Below are 18,245 nucleotides of genomic sequence, written 5' to 3' on the forward strand. Positions count from 1 at the left end.
TCTTCTTTGATCCATGTGTATTTTTAAGTTGCTAAGTGTACTTACTTTGGCCGGGCATGGTGGCTTACGCATGTAATCCCAACACTTTAGGAAACTGCGGGGGAAGGATCACTTGAACGCAGGAGGCTGAGGCTGCACGTCACAGGGAGAGACGGGCCGCGGTGATGTACGAGCTTCCTGTTGATAGGCAGTTAAGTTGGTTCAGGATAACGTGGCCTGCCTGGCACGGGTATTCCCAGAGTCACAGATGCTCACCCGTGCCAGCGTTGGCTGCTTGGGACATGGGGACGGCGAGGTCCCCACACCCCACATGTGAGCTGCTGGTAGCTGGGCTGAGCCCAGGTCCCATCCGTGTGTGGGGCGTGAGTGTGCGGTGCCATCGGGTCTGCACGGGCCCCGCCTCATCCCAGATGCTCCAGGCTTCCTGCGGCACAGGTGCCGAGAGGGACCAGCCTGGGCCTGCTGAACAGAGGGGGTGGTCTAGGGCAGAGGCTCCTGCTCTGACAAAAGGGAAGGTGACAGGCAGGAGCACCAGGAGGGACAGCACGAGGACAGGGCGTGGGGTGGCAGCCGAATGGGTGGTGTAGCTCGAGGGCAGTGGGCCAAGGCCGGGGCAGTCTCAGGCCCAGGGATGGAAGCCCCATGCAGGCACAGGTTGGAGTCCTGGGTGCCTGAGACACGATGGCCCGTGTGCTCCACCTCCTCACATCTTCAACAGCTTTGCAGAGATGACCCTGTTGGGCTTTGGCTGCCGGTCACAACTCCAGGGGAAGGTCAGCCTTCCTGTTCAGTTTGTCCAGTCACAGCTCTGGCCTTGAGTGGCTGTCCTGGGCCAAGGGCAGCTGCCCTGAGATCAGAGCGACCCCGCCTTGGCCAGCATCATCCCTTCCCACGGCTCCTCCACCACACAACTGGGACCCATGGGTGCCAGATACAGCGTGGGCCATCACAGCCTCCCCGGGCACTCTGCTGGAGGCCTGGGTGTACCTGAGCCCCATACCACGCCCCGCCGTGGTGCCCTGGCTAGGTCTGACTCTGACCCCTGCTTCCTGGCTTCCCACAGCCGTGGGACCAGCCCCAGCCCCACATCCACACTCTTCGTGTGGCCATTTCCTCAGGACATGGCCTGGCCACTCCATCGTGCCGAGAGGATGTGGCCCAAGGCACACCCAGACACAACTGGGTCTAGGCTCCAAACCCGCCCCCACAGCCCCACGATCCCATCAGCAGCAGAGGGGCTGACCCTTTCTCCCACTTTGTGAACAGGAAGCCTGAGCTCCAGCAAGCTAGGGTCACGGGGAGGGGTGGGGCTGTGCCACCCAGGTTGCGTGTCTGAGCTGGTGCATGTGGCCAGCCCCGGAGGTGGACATCTCAACTCTGCCACCCTAAGGGCCCGACACGGCTGCAGCCCTGGATCAGGGTGCAGGCCATGCCTTGCCCCAACTTGCAGCTGAAAGTCTTGTCCATGGACCCTCCAGGCTGAGAGCCCAGCCCTGCCCTGTCTGTCAGAATGCTCCCCAGGGCCTTTGCGTCTAAGCGGGAGATCTCTGTCCTGGCCCCAGCTGGCTCCGGTTGACCCTGCATCCTGCCACCTTGACGCCAAGCGTCCTCAGCAGTCACATGTGGAGCGGGGGCGCCAGGAGGGCCAGTGCTCTGAGCCTGCCCACTGAGGGCCCCGCTGAGCAGCAGTGGCAGCTGCCTGCCATACCCGGGGCAGGCCAACCACAGACTCTCTGGGTCCTTGGTGGGCTCCTGGGGGAGGGGCGGGGGAAGGACGGGCAGGAAGATGAAGGAAAGGGACGAATACGGATGGAGCCAGGCAGAGCAGAGAGCCCCATCTCCAGGAGCAAGGCAGGGGGCCCGCCCGGTGCTTCCTCCTGCCACAGGGGTTGAGGGCATGCAGGACGCCCACCACCTATGCACATAGCCCCGTCACCTCACCCACCCCCAAGCCACAGCACCGCATCGACGCAGGAGGAAGCCCCAACCCCGTGCCACCAAGGAAGGCAGCTCTGCTCGCCCCAACCCCAAGCACCCCCAGGTGAAGACATCAGACCCATGTCCAGGAGCAGAAACCAGGAGAGAGAAAATAGGCATTGTCAGAAACAGAACAGTCACAATTTTAAGCTCTTTACATGACTGGCTGTAATAGGTCCCAAGAAGTGGAGCAGTCAGGTGGCTGGGAGAGTCCAGGCTCCGTCCCCAGGTGCAGGGTGGCGGTGGCCCAGGCAGGACAGCCGGGAGGCGGGGAGGGGATGCCGGGAGTGTCTGAGCCGCCAGTCTCAGGAGCGGGCATGGTGCCGACAGTGGGAGCGGGCACTGGGTCCTGGCTCTACAGGGCCGCAACACCCAGGTGAAGGGATGAGCATTTTGCCAGGACACGGCTGTCATCCGTGCAGTCACCCCCAGGGTGAGAGGGCAGTTTGCCTCCCAGGCACCACAAACCATGCTCCCAAACTCCTGGGCAGCGGCCTCTGCCTGAGACGCCACAGCAGCGACCAGAGCTGCCTGATGCCTGGAAGCAGGGCCTCAGTCGGCCTGGGGTCCAGAGCAACTCTTTCAGGCCGAAGGAAGGGTCAGCCCCAGACACCTGCGAGGCAGGAGGCCTGGCCGTGGGCCCTGAAAACTTCCTGTTTGCACCATGGCCCGGAGACCGGCCATGCCTGCTCCCGCGACTGGGGGCTCCCTGGGGACCAGACCACGGCCAACAGAAGGGGCCGGCCTGCCGGGGGCCACGGGGCCGCACAGCGCACCGGGTTTGCGGTCAGCTCCTGGCGCTGTGACCTCACTGCGGGGCTGCCTTCCTCTGCTCCAGCTCCGACAGCTGCTCCTCCCGGGCCCGTGCGTGCCACGTCCCCACTCTGTGCGCCGTCTCGGTGGCCGTGATGTCGATCTGGGCGTAGAGGGAGGCGCCAGCCCCTGAAAGAATTCTGCAGTGAGCGGCAGCCTGCGCCCCCGAGCCACCCAGCCTTGTGACCCTGCCCTCCACACCAGTCCCCCAGCCAGGCCCTCGGAAGCATCTGAGTGGGGACACCTTCAGGGGATGTGGCCTGGCCAGGGATGGAGTTGGGGACGTTTGCCTCCTGGGGGGAGGCTGTAGGAAAAGCTCCCTGGCCAAGGACTGCTGGGTGGGGCTGGGGGCTCAGGGCCCTGAGGCTGTGGTCCCAGCCCCCCACTGTCAGGGCTTCCACGCAGGGCGGGGACCCACCTTGGACACCCTCGCTGGCCGCCTGGAGCTCCAGGCCCATGTAGTGCAGCTGCTTTCTGGAGGATGGGCTGATGGGGATGTTCACGTAAGTGGGCGACTCACCGCGCGGCCTCTCTGGCCCTGGGCTGTCCACAGCCACGGGTCCTGGGGATCCTGTGGGGGGAGCGGCTGTGAAGACCCGGTGGGGACCGAGAGGGGCACAGATCCCAAAGATTGTGCAGTAAAGAGCTGCCCACTCTGCTTAGCCCCTCCTCCCCGCTCCACCTCTCCTGCACCTTGGAGGTTCCCGCTCCATTTTCCTGACCATCCATCTTTGGCCCAGCGCTGCCCCATCCTGAGGCCCCCCCACACTGTCCACTCCTGGTCCAAGTACCCACAGAGCAGAAGGAAGCGCTGTCCCCTCCACTGTGCCGCCTCCCCTGCAGGAATTGCCGACCCCCCCATGGGCCCCCCAAGGCCCACTCTTCTGTCCCTGCGCCCCTCGCCCCGCACCTTCCCAACTCTCTCCACCAACCGCCCCTCCTTGGCTGTCCCAGCACCTTCTCTCCCTAACCCTCCCAGGCCAGCACAGCCCTGCTTTGTCCTGGCCCCCAGCACCTCCCCCTCACTGTCCTCCTGGGTCACCCCCACCTGCTGCAGGCTCCAGGGACCCCCTCCTCTCCTGCACACAGGCCCACGCTCCCTCTGCGTCCCCTCCAGGACACCCAGGTGCCCCACACCCTCTCTCCCCTCATAGGAGCTACTCCCTTCCCCCCACCCCCTTCCTAATAGCTGATGGTTCTGTCTGCAAACCCCATTGGTGCTGGGGAGGGCAGAGCAGGAGCAGGATAGGAGGGGACCCCACAGGCCCGGCTGGGTGGGACTTGAGGCAGGCTCCCACCTTAGGGGGTTGGACACACACTGGCCCCTCCTCTGCAGGCCTGAGGGCTCCACACCGTGGGCACCCAGGTCCTACAGGAAGGACCCCGTTCTCCAGTGCCGCCTCCCATTCTTGTCATCAGGACCTCGTGAGGGAATGCACAGCCACGTGAGGCAGGGGAGGTAACAGCAAGTCCCCCCCATTCCCTGAGCCAGTGGCTGGGAGACACAGTCAAGCCCCACCCACGGTGACCTCCCCACCCCCAGCACACTCCGAGCCCTCAGAATTCAGGTGGGGGCTGGGATCCAGGGGGTGACAGCCCTGCAGGTCGGCCTCCCTGAAACACCTGCCTGTCCGGGGGAGGGGCCTGACTCGAGGCTGGGCCTCCCTGCCCCAGGGATGCATCCTCAGCAGATCAGGTTCTCCTGTGGCCACCCGCTGCCCGGCACCTGCTGCAGACATCCACTCTGCCTGGCTTCTCTCACCCTTGTCCCCGTCACTCTCTGCAGCAGGGCTAGGGGTTAGGAACTTTCACTTGCTTGCTCCCAGTGGGGAAACTGAGGCCAGAGAGACCTGACTCGCTGATTCTGCAGGCAGCAGCCGGGACAGAGCGAGACGGAGCCCAGGTCAACGAGGGTTCGCTCACCTGATTCCATGAACTAAAGCAACCAACACAATTCTGCCCCAACCCTGCCTGGCCCTGAGGCCCTGGGGAGACCCCCCTCCTGCAAATGTGTGGTCCTAGAGGGCTGGTCCCCTCGGAATGCCAGGACCCCTTCATCGAGATGAGCCACAGAACATAGCGGCCAAGTTCTGGTGCCCAGGCAGGCACCTGGGCCAGCAGGGACAGGGCCGGCAGGGCCAGCTGCCTAGAGGAGGGGGCATGGCTGAGGGGCTGAGGCCAAGAGGGGGTGGTGGGAGAGGCAGGTGGGGTGAGGGCCTGGGGAGAGCTGAGGGAGCGCCGGGGCCTGGCGTCTGGAAAGGGGACCTTGAACCCAAGGGGCAGGGCCGGGGCTTGCCCACGGTGGGGCTGGACACCCCCCTGCAGCCTGGTACCTTGTTTTAGGATTGCATCCGTTCTTCCAAGTTTGCTCCCAAGGGTGGGCGGTGAGGGGTGAGGGTGGAAGCAGGAAGGAGCATGAGGTCTGACTGCAGGGAAAGGGGACGAATGTTCCCAACACCACTCGGAGTCACACGGGGGCTGTAAGCAGCGCTGGGCCAGCAGTGTGTCCATATCTGCATCTCCCCCAAGGCCACTGGCTCCAGGGCCCTCAGTGCTCCTCCTCCCGTCCCCTCCTTGGGACTTGGATTTTGCTTCGGCTTCTGTGAGCATCGCTTCCAGTACCTCGGATACTCTTTCAGTGAAGCAGCAACCGGGAATCGGCTGGTCCTTCTGCACCCTCCTCCCAGACCCCGCCCTGGGCTGGTGGCCCGACATTACCACTTGGGCCTGGCTCACCTCTGTCCCATGACAGACCCCAGGCGCCCCTCCTGAGTCCCCTGCCTCTGTGGAAAAGATTCACATCCTCCAGCAGATACTGGGCCTGTCCCCTTGATCCCCACACCTGTGTCCCAGGGCACCCCTGTCTGGGTAAAAGACATCTGAAGGGTATGGGTGGCCTCGGGGAGGCAACAGCAGGCTGCCCAGGAGGACCCTTGGGGCAGGGCTGGCCCCACCACCTCTGGTCTGGTGGCCGCCTCAGCACGCTGGACTGCAGGGATCGGTGTCCAGCCCAGGGCCAAGGCCAACTGGTGGGGGCTTACCCAAGCTGCCCCTGCCTGCCTGTGGCCTCGCCCCCATCCCTGACTGTCTTCTCCAGGCCTGCCTGGGCCCCTCCCCCAACCCTGGGTGTCCCCTCCAGGCCTGCCTGGACCCTGCCCCCCTGTAGGTGCCACCTGCCTGGGAAGAAGGGATTGAGGAATCCAGGGTTCCGCCCGCAGTGGCTCCTATTCCACAAGGAAACAGGCACAGAACTGGCCCGATGCCACCCATCTACCCCATGCCAGCCGCCCTCACCTCCAGCCTCTCTCAGCCCTGCCCAACCTTCAGCAGGGCTCTGGCCCCAGTGACTGCCAGGCTTCTCTAGGGAGACCCTGGGGATCTGTACCTTCCCATTGCCTCCCTGCCTGGCCCTCCCTCCCAACCTGGCCCCAAAACTGCACCTGCCAGGGCACCAATGCCCTGCCCCTCGCCGAGTCGCTTACCAGCAGCCCAGCCTCCACAGGCCCCCTCCGCTGTCTGAGGACACAGCCCCTCCTCCCTGAGCTGGGGCTCCTCGACCCCAACCCTGACTGCCTTCCTGCCATGCCCCCTCCCAGGAACAGGTCCACACTCAGGGCTTGGGGGACCCACGGACCCCAGTCTGTGTCTCCCAACCTTCAGTCCATCCTCCAGCAGCCTGCCCTCTACCCACTGCCCTGCTGTCCACACCTGGGCTGGGACTCACCCCCACTGCCACCCAACACCCACTGCCACCCAGCAACCACTGTCACCTGTCACCCAATATCCACTGTCAGCCAACAACCACTTTCACCACATTGCCCACATTCCCTGCTGGCAGTGGGCCCCCCACCCTCCCCACCTAGCCAAACTCTGGCTGCCATCTGCACCCACCCAGACTCCCGCCTCCCTGTCCCCGAGCTCTGGGGGACCTGCTCCAGGTGCCTACCTGAATGTGCTGTCGCAGGTCCCGGGGCTGAGGCTGCTGCTCCCTAGACCAAAGAGAACCTGGGTCAGTGCATCCTTCAGTCTTCCCCTCATCCTGTGCCCGGGGGGCCCCCGAGAACAAGGACACTACCCCCCAAGAGTGACACAGGCTGGGGGACCCGGGCCACCTGCAGGGAGTCCAGCCCACAATACCTGATGCCTTCTCTCCAGGGCCCTTTGCCCCACAGCCCCCAGATCTCCGGGCCACCCACTGCCTTGACCACCCAGCCTGGTGGTAGCCCCCATAACCACCCATGGGGGAGCTGGAGGCCTCAGCATCTGGGAAGGGGGCGGTTCCGAGCCCCGAGGCCCAGTCCAGCCGCACTATTTTGCTATTAGAGCTTTACTGGAGGAGGACCGTGCCCATGCAAGGTAGTGTCTGGGCTCCAACCTCAGAGCTGAGCGGCTGCTCCGAGGGCGCCTGTGATTTCCTTTCCTGTCCTTGAGGGTGTGGGCCCTGCTCTCAGCAGCTGGCGGGGAAGGCTCCACAGGGGGGTGCCCCTGGAAAATGCCCCACTGGGAGGCCCCAAGTGAGATGAGCAAAGTTCCCTGACACTGCAGGTGACCTTCTCCTGGGCCTCTGAAGTGGGCCATGCCTAACGGGGTGCCCCAAGTCCCTGGAGGAGCCTCTGGTGGGGTCTGAAGGGCGCTTGCAGGAGGGACAGCGGCCCACAGCTGAGCAGAGGCTTCCTGCCCGCCTCCAGCCCGGATGAGCAGAAGCGGGGCCAGCCCAAGACGATGTCCCACATGGGCTCCGGCAGCCGGCAGCTAGAAAGAAGGCGCAGCACCCTCCTGTTCTGAGGGGCCTTGTGGGTGGGGGCTGGGAGGCCGGAAATGGGGGCTCAGCACCTAGCACTGGTGCAGGCCAGACTCAAGGGCAGACAGTCACAGGGCTGGGACCCTCACACGAGGCCCCCTGAGCAAACTGAGCTGGTCTAGACTTTGAGAACCTTCGACAACAGGCCGACACCCCCTGAGCTCATCACATACACAGGCTCCTGAGGGGGGCCCTCCCCAGCTGCTCCTGGGGGGGCCAGGCGGGCAGGTGTGGATGGTGCAGAGCCCGAACCAGCGAAGGTCCACCCTGTCCCCTGCCTGGCCAGGCCCAGGTGCTCCAGAGGCGTCAAGAAAATAGAACCAGTGTCTGCCCCATCTGGTTGCCCCTGGCCTGAGGAGAAGCCCCCAGCCTGTTGGCCACCCACCTGGGAACTGGGTACTGAGGCTGGAGACCCTGGGCTGCCATAGCAGGCGGTGGCCGGAACCTTCAGACGCCCGGAGCGAGGCCCACTCACGAGCATAGTGACGACAGGCAGATGGCCCGGCTGCATCCCCACAGGGAAAGGCTGTCCAGGGGCCCAGCCCCCACCAGGCAAGAGGCCCCATGACTCCACGCCACCCCCAGGCCACCGCTGTGGGGTGCCTCAGTCTGCTCTAATCAGAGGGACCTTGCCCCCACTAGCCTTGGGCAGGTGACCCGTGGGAACACAGAGGGCTGAGCGTGGATGAAGAAGACTCCGGCGGGAAGGGCCTGGCTCCCCAGCAAAGGAGCCACAGCCTCACTCGTCCTGCAACAAGACTGGCACGGCCACCTCCGGAGGTGACAGCAGCAGGGGTAATGGTGACAGGCAGCTATTGAGCGCCTGAAGAGTGACCTCATCAGACCCTCAGTGCAGCCCAGTGAGGCGGGGTCTGTCATCCCGTTTGCAAGAGGAAACTGAGGCTGAGAGGGGTGGGGCTTGCTAGGGTCACCCAGCCAGCAGGTAGTGGATGTGGCCCAAACTCAGTCCCCAAAGCCCACACTTGCTCACCAGGCACTGCTGCAGAAGCCCTCCAGAACTCCCCGCTCAGTCAGTCCCCGACAGGGTGGCAGGCAAGGGGGCAGGCGGGCACCCACACAGATGTGCAGGGGTGACGACTGAGACAAGCCTGGAACTTGGCCCCATGTTGGGGAGACAGGCAGGGCAGGGGCCCTGGGCTCAGAGCCAGCCTCCTCCTGAGGTCCGCCCTCACCGGGACCTGAGGAGCCCCGTGCCTGAGCCTGAGGGACTACTGCAGACCCCACTGTGGTCTCCAGGACACACCCAGGGATGTGCCACACATGGACACACCACACATGCACATCCCTGCCCGGAGCTGCCTCTCCGCACACCACAGCATTCAGGCCCAAGGCTCACAAGACGGACGAGGCCTCTTGCACTCTCTGAGATAAAGGCCAAGGAGGCTGGGCCCGGGGACTTTGCATCCAGGCAGAGGCCCCACGTGGAGGGCGGGCGAGGAGGCGGAGAGAGCTGGGCAATGGACTAGGACAAGGTGGTAAGAAAAGAACATTTTATTTCCAGTCTAAGAATGTATTACAAACAGTGTCTGGGTTTAGAAGCGGACGACAGTGAAGGGACAAAGAGAGGTGTTCACAGGGAGCTGCTGGGCTGTGGTCAGGGCAGGCTCCAGGCTGTGCAAGAGGAAGCCACCCAGGGCGGGGGACAATGGGCCCAACACAGCCCCACCTCTGACGCAGGTGAGCCCAGCTGCTGAGCACCAAGCAGGGGCTGAGGCCTGGGCCAGGGGAAACACAGGCCAAACCAGCCTTCGGCCCTGCGAGGAGGGTCAGACGGGAGCCAGCAGAGCTCCCACCAGGGGCCCGAGGCACAGGGCCTCTCCGAGTGGGGTCAGCAGGCGAGGCTGTTCTGAGGACACCACCTGCCCCCGGAACCTTCCCACGAGGGATTCACTGGGGAACAGTGGGGCCCAGAACCCCGAAAGCCATGCAGCCTCCTGAGCTTCAGTTTCCTCCCATAGATGGGGATGAGGCCCAGTGCACACCGAGCCCAGGGGGGCTGGGCTGGTGGAGCCCAGGTGGCCGGAGCCTCTGTGGTAGCTTGGTGCTTAACAGGTGGTGTGACTGCCCCAGAGAGGTGATGGGGAGAACCGGCCACCCACGAAGGGGGCGTGAGGCCCAAGGAGGACAAGGCCAGCGGCAGGGCCTCCAGCCCTTGGCACCCCAGTGCAAGGCGTGAGCCAGCAGAGGTGCAGCACTCACCTGATCCTCAGGGGTGGGGGACACAGAGTGAAACAGCTGGGCCTTGGGGCTCTGGTGACCCCGACCTGCCGGACCCAGAGCCCCTGCCTTCCAGAACTCACCTCCCCAAGTCAGCCCCTTCCTCCACTGGCAGCCACTGGGCACGCCCTCCAGCTCCCCTCTCCGGGAGACCCCTGGTCCCTCCCACAGAACGCAGAGCACCCGTCTGCAAGGAGGCTGGCACCACCACCTCTCCCATCTGGGGGCAAATTCAGCCCCTTTGCAGCCGCAGGGCCGGATCTGTGGCTCTCAAGGAGGGGGGTTTACCTTGAGTCCTCCACAGACTGGACATGCCAAAAAGAAAGCCAGGGGTGGCCCCGCGTGGGAGCTGCCTGCATCCTAGGGCTCGCCGGGGGCAGGGCCAGGCAGTGTGGCCTCACTGCCCTGGGGTCCTCCATCACCAGGCCCCGCCGTCTCGTGCCCAGCCAGCCAGAGGGCCACCCGGCGGACGTCTGGCTGCCTGAGTCCCTGGCCGCACTGTTGCCGGGGCTGCCCTGCGAGGTGGGGCTGTGGTCTCTGGGAGCCAGGCGAAGGCTGCGTGGTGTGTCATAGTGGGGCCGCAGGGAGGTGGGCACCTGGTACTCGACTGTCCCAGGCAGGCAGATGCACAGGCTGGGCTCAGGGGCCCCCGCTGCTGGCAGGCTGAGCAGTGAGCCCAGTTCGTCCGTGGCCCGCCACACGTCCAGGCTGCTGTCCGCGTAGGACGAGAGGCTGCCGGAGTAAGAGGAGTGGCTGCCAGTGGTGATGCCGCTGTCCGAGGAGCTCTGGCGGCCAACCTCCTGCAGCTGCCGCGGACGCAGCGGCTTGGGGGGTGGCCTTGAGGCACCCACCATGGCTTCCCCGGGGGCCTGGGCAGCTGTTGGTCTAGGCCCCTCCTGCGACGTGCTGGCCGACGACGAGGATTGCTCTGGCCATGCGGTGAGCCGGCTGCTGGTGCTGACGTCCAAGTGACTGGCCTCCGAGGATGAGCTGGACAGGCTGCGGTCATCCCCTGAGACAGAGCAGGAAGCCAAGGCAGTTGTGGGGGTACAGGGGTCTGGGCAGGACGTGGCTGATGCCTGGTGGACCCCCACAGGCCAGCACTCTCTGGTCTCGCCTCACCCCTTCCAGCCCCCAAGCCCCAGGGGCTACAGCAGAAACCTGGCTTCACCAACAACAACCCCTCTGCCCCTCATCCACTCCTGTTCTTTATCCGTTCCTGTCCTTCTGCCACCTGCTCTCCTAGGGCCTGCGCCCCTCCCTCTCAGCACCCCTGCCACTACCTTGGTCCCAGCCTCCTCCCCTAGAGCTCCCCACCCTCCCTGCCTAACAGACCCACGCTCCATACCCAGCCATCCCGACTACCTTCCAGGGCCACCTGGGGCAGCTCACCCTCCGCACCGTCACAGCCCCAAGGCTGGTCTGGACATCCCTTCCCCGAGAACTTCCCAGGCCCTGCCAGCCTGGACACGAGGCACCAGCTGTGCCCACACACCTCGACTCGCCCCCTGCCCTCACCATGCTGGCATCCTTCCCTCACTCCCGGTCTCCCTCCCCGCGGGGGATGAGAAGCACACCCAATGCATATCTCAGGCTGCCTCCTGCCTGCCAGGCCGGGCCCCTCCCGTGCTCTTGGGAAAGCCACTTTCATCTCTGCTGCGTCTCTAAGCTGCCTGCTCTGCCTTCCAGGGCTCCCAAGTGGAAAGCAGTTGTGAGTCACCCCCAGGAAGGCAAAAGCTCATTGCAAACCTGAGTCCCCTCCTCCTGGGGCAGGGCAGGAGGGGAGACGACCACTGTCTGCTCGGTGCCCTCTGGGGGACAAGCAGTGATCAGAGGGCACTGGCCGGAGCAGCATGGCTCCTGCACTTGGCCCTGGGAACACAGGTCACCCATGCAGCCACCCTTTTGGGAGCACAGCGGCCCCTCCTGCTCTGCCAGCCCCTTCCACCACCTCCTCTCCCCACAATGGCAACAGAGCCAGAGCCACTGGCAGCTGAGGAGGTGCCTCTGCTCCTGGGCAGCCAGGCAGCCAGCTCACCTGCCTTAGAGCCTTTTATCTGGGCACAGAAGGTAAAACCAACACGCAGGGCCTTGGTCTCCCCCGGCCACAAGCTGGTGGGGGAGGAAAGGATTCAAAGGCTCTCAGGGCAGAACCACCCTTCCCATCAGCACCTCAGACCAGAGTTTAGTAAATGTGGAACCGTAAGTGAAGGAAGGAATGAATGAATGGGTGGGAGAAGGAAGAAATGAATGAATAGAGAAGGAAGGAAGGAATAAGCAGGAGGGAAATGAAGGAGCAGGGGGAGAAGGAAGGAATGAATGAGCAGGGGAGAGAAGGAAGGAATGAGTGGGGGGAAATGGAGGAATGAATGGGGGGGAGGAAGGAATGAATGAGCAGGGGGGTGGGGAAGGAAGGAAGGAATGGGGGGAAGGGAGGAATGGGGGGAAGGAAGGAATGAATGACAAGGGGGAGAAGGAAGGATGAATGAGCAGGAAGAAGAAGGAAGGAATGAATGAGTGGGGGGGGGAAGGCATGAATGGGAGGAAGGCAGGAATGAATGAGTGGGGGGGCAGAGGAAGGAATGAGCGGGGGGGGTGGAGGAAGGAATGAATGAGCAGGCGGGGGAGGAAGGAATGAATGAGCAGCGGGAGGAGGAAGGAATGAGCAGGGGAGGAAGGAAGGAATGAGCAGGGGGTGGGGAAGGAAGGAATGGGGGGAAGGGAGGAATGAATGAGCAGGAGGGAAATGAAGAACGAGCAGGGGAAGAAGAAAGGAGTGAACGAGCAGGGGGAGCGGGAAGGGGTGAACAAGCAGGAGAGAGGGAAGGAGTGAATGAGCAGGGGAGAGAAGGAAGAAATTAATAAGCAGGAGAGTAATGAAGGAATGAATGAGTGGGGGGGCAAGGAAAGAATGAGTGAGCAGGGTAGGGGGAAGGAAGCAATGAATGAGCAGGGGGAAAAGGAATGAATGGGGAAGGCAGGAATGAATGAGCGGGGGAGAAGGAAGGAATGAATGATCGAGGTGGGGAAGGAAGGAAGGAATGAATGAGCAGCAGGAGAAGGAAGGAATGAGCAGGGAAGGAAGGAATGAATGAGCAGGGAGAAAAGGAAGGAATGAATGAGGGGGTGAAAGAAGGAACGAATGAGGGGGGAAGGAAGGAATGAGCAGGGGGGTGGAGGAAGGAATGAATGAGCAGGGGCGTGGGGAAGGAAGGAATGGGGGGAAGGGAGGAATGAATGAGCAGGGGCGTGGGGAAGGAAGGAATGGGGGGAAGGGAGGAATGAATGAGCAGGAGGGAAATGAAGAAATGAACGAGCAGGGGGAGAGGGAAGGAATGAACGAGCAGGGGGGAGAAGAAAGGAAGGAATGAAGCAGGGGAGAAGAAAGGAAGGAATGAAGCAGGGAGAGCAGAAATGAAGGAATAAGCAGGGAGAGAAGGAAAAAACGAATGAGCAGGGGGAGAAGGAAGGAACAAATGAGCAGGGGAAGAAGGAAGGAATGAGCAGGGTGAGAAGGAAGGAATGAATGAGCGGGGGGGGGAGGAAGGAATGAATGAGTGGGGGAAAAGGAAGGAATGAATGGGAAGGCAGGAATGAATGAGCAGGGGGAGAAGGAAGGAATGAATGAGCAGGAGGGTAATGAAGGACTGAATGAGCAGGGGGTGGGGGGAAGGAAGGAATGAATGGGGGTAAGGCAAGAATGAATGAGCGGGGGGGCAGAGGAAGAAATGAATGAGCAGGTGTAGAAGGAATGAATGAGCAGAAGGAAGAAGGAAGGAATGAATGAGCAGAAGGAAGGAATGAATGAGCAGTGGGAGAAGGAAGGAATTAATGAGCAGTGGGAGAAGGAAGGAATGAATGAGCAGGGAGAAAAGGAAGGAATGAATGAGAGGGTGAAGACAGGAATGAATGAGGGGGGAAAGAATGAGCGGGGGGGTGGAGGAAGGAATGAATGAGCAGGGTGGGGAAGGAAGGAATGAATGAGCAGGGTGGGGAAGGAAGGAATGAATGAGCAGGGGAAGGAAGGAATGAATGAGCAGGGAGAAAAGGAAGGAATGAAAGGGGGTGAAGAAAGGAACGGGGGGGAAGGAAGGAATGAAGGGGGAAGGAATTAATGAGTAGGAGGAAGAAGGAAGGAATGAATGAGCAGGGGGGTGGGGAAGGAAGGAATGAATGAGCAGGGGGGTGGGGAAGGAAGGAATGAATGAGCAGGGGGGTGGGGAAGGAAGGAATGAAGGAGCAGGGGGTTGGGGAAGGAAGGAATGGGAGGAAGGAAGGAATGAGCAGGAGGGAAATGAAATGAATGAGCAGGGGGAGAAGGAATGAATGGGGGAAATGAAGGAATGAATGAACAGGAGGAAGGAAGGAATGAATGAGCAGGAGGGAAATGAAGAAATGAATGAGTAGGGGGAGAAGGAATGAATGAATGAGCAGGGGGGAGAAGGAAGGAATGAATGAGTGGGGGGAAATGAAGGAATGAATGAACAGGAGGAAGGAAGGAATGAATGAGCAGGAGGAGAAGGAAGGAATGAGCGGGGTGGTGGGGGAAGGATGAATGAGTAGCGGGCGGGGCGGGGTGGGGGGGGAGTTGGGGGAAGAATGAATGAGCAGAGGGAGCCTGCAGCCCCCACACATGCATGGATGCCTCCTGAGCTCTCCCGCTGGAGGCTTAGCCGAGGTCCCACAGCCCAGGTCAGCCCCTGGCCCTACCTCCACTGCCCGGCCTGCCCGCATGTGAGAGGAGGCTCAGCCGCTTCTCCAGCTGTAGGGTTTCCAGGGCTTCCTGGGCCACACGCTCCTCCACAGTCGAGGGTCCCGGGGGACTTGGGTCTGCAGCAGAAAGAAGACTCGGTGGAGGAGGTGGCCACCACTGCCCACCCTCGCCCGCAGGCACCAGGCCCAGCCTGACTCAGTGGTTATCCCCCTCTATGGAGTGGCAGTCCCCTGGGAGTCCCCGCTCCTCCCGATGCCTCATCCCAGAGGCTGGGCCTCAAACGCAGACACCCACACCACCCCTATCCAGGCCACCATCTGCCCAGCTGGGTCCCTGTGCCCGTGGATGGCCCTGCCACCTGCCCACTCACCAGGACCCCACGCCGGCCAGACCCCTCTTCCTCATCTTCCTCACCACTGAGTTTTTCAATTTTCTGTTCCAAAAAATGACCAGCCCCTCCCCCACCCCCAGGGCCGGCCTCGCTGCAAGAGGGGCTGCCTGCCCCTCATTCACGGTGCCCATTTCTCACAGGCTCCCCTTCGCCTGGGGAAATGCCCGCCCACCTTGCAGTGGCCCCACCATTCCCTGGGGTCTCGGATGGAGACTCATACTGTGCCCAAGGCTTGGAGCATGGTGGTCTGCGGACCCTCGGCCCCACCTAGCCCCTCCCCTCAGGGCTGCATCCAGGGAGCACCAGCCTAGCCCTCTCTATTCATCGTCCATGTGTCCTCTGGGACTGAGTGGCAGGAAACCTCCCCTTCCTGCCCAGGCAGAGTGGGACCTCTCACTGGCCCCTCAGCACCGCTGCGGCGAGCCTCAGCATCACTGCCTTGGTCCCCAAGCCCCCGCCCATGCTGGGATGTCCCAGGCACTAAGTGATGTGAACACTGGGCCAAGTGGCTACCTTGCTCCAAACAGCAGGGCTCAAGACCCTGCCCCTTCCACATCCACAGCACCCACGGCCACAGCCATCCCAAAGAGTTTCCCTGGCAGGGAAGCCACAGCCACACCCACAAGAGCAAACCGACCCCGTCCTGCTCCAAGTGGCCTCCTCTGGGCCTCCAGAACACACCTCCTGACACCCACCTTGGGGGCACCTGCAGGACTGAGCCGAAACAGGTCCAAGGACCTGCTCTCCCCAAAGTCCAGGAGCAGTGGCAGCATGAAAAGTTTACACCAAATTCTGCAGCACACAGAGGACCAGAAGGTACAGTCCCCAGCCTGGGACACCTAGATCAGAGCCTCAGCGGACAGAACCCAGCCTGGCGGAGGCTGGAGCCGGACATCCCGACCCCATAGTCAGCGCTCCGGAGAAACAAACAGAGAAAGCAATGGTGTCCCTGTCCAGGTTCATATCTAGGCTGAAGAGGCCCTGTCCCTGATAGGACACTGTCCTCTGCTGACACCTTCAGCCCACACAGGTGCTCAGCTGGGGCCTGTGTGCAGTCAGGATGCAGGACACAACCTCCCACCATTTCCCGTCCAGTAACTGGTGGGCCAGCAAGACACGGATCGACTCCCAGCTCCACCACACACCCCCTGAGCCTCTCACCCTCGTCTGCAAAATGGGGTGCAGCAACGGTGCACCCCCGTGGAGGCCAGGCCAAGAAGGTAACATGCACACCATGCTCAGAGCGTGGTGGACCCCGGACCTCTGAGCCCTTCCCTCCTGCTCCTGGTGGGTCTGGCTGCCTCTGGGCCTCGGTGTCCACATGCGGAAGACCAAGGGGCTGGACTTCCTGCATCTCTTGGCCCCTCCAGTGGGTCACAGCGGGCTCAGCACAGGAGGACGGCAGAAAGCCCAGAGCTTGAGGATGCCGCCCGCAGGGCTCTATTGTGGGAGTCCTGTGATCACGGGGCTCCAGTGTGCTGCCAGCACAGGCAGACGAACCCATCAGCCCAGACCCTCCAGTAAGTCCAGCCTGCGGGCGTTGGGCCCATGGCTTCTCTGGCGGGGTGCTGCCCAGCATAGTGTCCCAGCTCAACCAGCACCTCCGGGTGGCCTGAGGCCCCCACACACCTGCAGAGGCACAGCTTGGGGGCACAGCTAGCGGGGGGGGGGGGGGGGGCACAGCTGCAGGCCAAGGCCCTGACAACAGAGCTTTCTGAGAGCTCCCAGCTGACTCTGACAAAGATGTCCTGTGGAGTGGGGTCTGGGACTTCTGGTCAGCCCCACCCCCTCCAGCCGTCAGCAATGGCCCTGCCTGGGGCCGGCCCGCGTGCTGCCTGCGGTGGAGCCTGTCCCATCTAGTGGCTGTCCCAGGCAAACCCTCCCTGGCATCCTCTGCCCAGTACTGCTTCCCTGCTTCCCTCTGCTCCCCGGGAACTGCCTGAGGGGAGCAGGAGAGAGCAGGGAGCCCTGCTCAGCCTCCTGCTGCCCCTGCCCGGCCCTGTCCCCGCCCTGCACTCTGCACACCCTCGCCTTGCACAGCCAAACACACCGACCACGTCATCCACGCTGACCACACCATTTACTCCTGCCTGCAGCCGCTAGGCAGGAAGACACCTGCAGGGGTGCATCCACTAGGCAGGAAGACACCTGCAGGGGTGCAGCTGCACCATCCAGCATGGCAGGGCAGCGGGGAGGGCGCTGGCCATAGGTGCCACCTCCCCACTCCCAGGGCTGCCCCCAACGGGACTTTGCTGGTGTGGGCAGGGGGCGTTGGGGGCTGTGGCCAGGAGAAGGGAGGCCCAGGTCCCGCCCCATATGCCGCTCGCCTCTGCCCTCCCAGTCACCCTTCCCTGCCACGCCAGGGCGGGTGTGCCAGTGCCAGGAGGCGCCACATGTGAGCTTGCTGCTCACCCGCCACGTGGCCTAGGCCTTGGCCTCACTTGGACATTGGGTGAAGCGCTGCCCTCGTGGAGCTAGAGGAGCATTTGAGAGAGCCCATGGAGGCACCTGGCCCCGCACCTGCCCCGACCTGGGGAGCCCCACCGTGCCCAGGCACCAGAGCCCCTCTGGGGTCCAGCAACATCCCTGGCCAAGGACTCCTGCAGAGAGTGCCGCAGCCACAGCCAAGGAAGTGTGGGTGAGACAACACGAGACCCCCTCAGCCCAACGTGTCCTGAGACCCCCTCAGCCAGGGGACCTCCCGAGGTGGCCTTGGGCCTAAACACCGGGCTCAGGCAGAGCCAGTCCGGACCCCAGCTGCAGAGTCAGACCAGCTGCCCCCGGGCCACCGAGCTCGGGCAAGGCCTTCCCTGCTCCTGGGCGTGGAAGATGGTGGTGGTGGGTCAGAGGGTCTCTTACTGCACAGTGGCAGCTGTGGCTGACTGTCCCAGTCAGAAAGCTCTAGGCCCAAGCATTCCAACAGCTCGGACCCCCGAGGGAGAGCACCTGCAGGTACGAGCCCAGCCCCCGCTGCTCTGAATCCCTCAGCAGGGCTTGCGGAAGCCCAGGCTGCAGTCCTGGCCTGGAAAGGCTCTGGTTCCTTAGCTGGGGTTGGGGAGGGTGGCCATCTAACTGGGCTGACAAATCACTGTCGCTCCCCGCCCCAGGACGTCGCACAGCCCGCTGAGCGCACCCTCCCCGGCCGGCCAGGCTCCCACACGCACCTGGTAGAACCCGCCGCAGCCCAAAGGGGCCCTTGGTGGGGGAGATGCCTCGGACGATGCAGTCGAACAGGAAGCTGATCTACTCCCCCTCAGCCGAGGACAGGAAGAAGACGCCAGCCCCTGCAGAGGAAGGACAGAGACAGGTCA

General features: G+C 63.1%; 1 protein-coding gene and 1 pseudogene across 1 annotated transcript in view; one reads left to right on the top strand and one right to left on the bottom strand.

Moving 5' to 3' along the window:
* LOC129523503 (alpha-2-macroglobulin receptor-associated protein-like) overlaps positions 1–9,106 on the top strand; it is a 37,437-nt gene extending 28,331 nt beyond the window's left edge. The window contains exon 9 of the transcript XR_010129859.1: positions 91–9,106. The gene's annotated coding sequence lies outside the window, so the exon portion shown is untranslated. The remainder of the gene's footprint in view (positions 1–90) is intronic.
* A 937-nt stretch (positions 9,107–10,043) lies between these two features.
* Positions 10,044–18,245, bottom strand: part of LOC129523573 (protein Dok-7-like) — a 30,785-nt pseudogene continuing 22,583 nt past the window's right edge.

This window comes from Gorilla gorilla, chromosome 12 (genome assembly GCF_029281585.2).
Source record: "Gorilla gorilla gorilla isolate KB3781 chromosome 12, NHGRI_mGorGor1-v2.1_pri, whole genome shotgun sequence".
Lineage (NCBI taxonomy): Eukaryota > Metazoa > Chordata > Mammalia > Primates > Hominidae > Gorilla > Gorilla gorilla.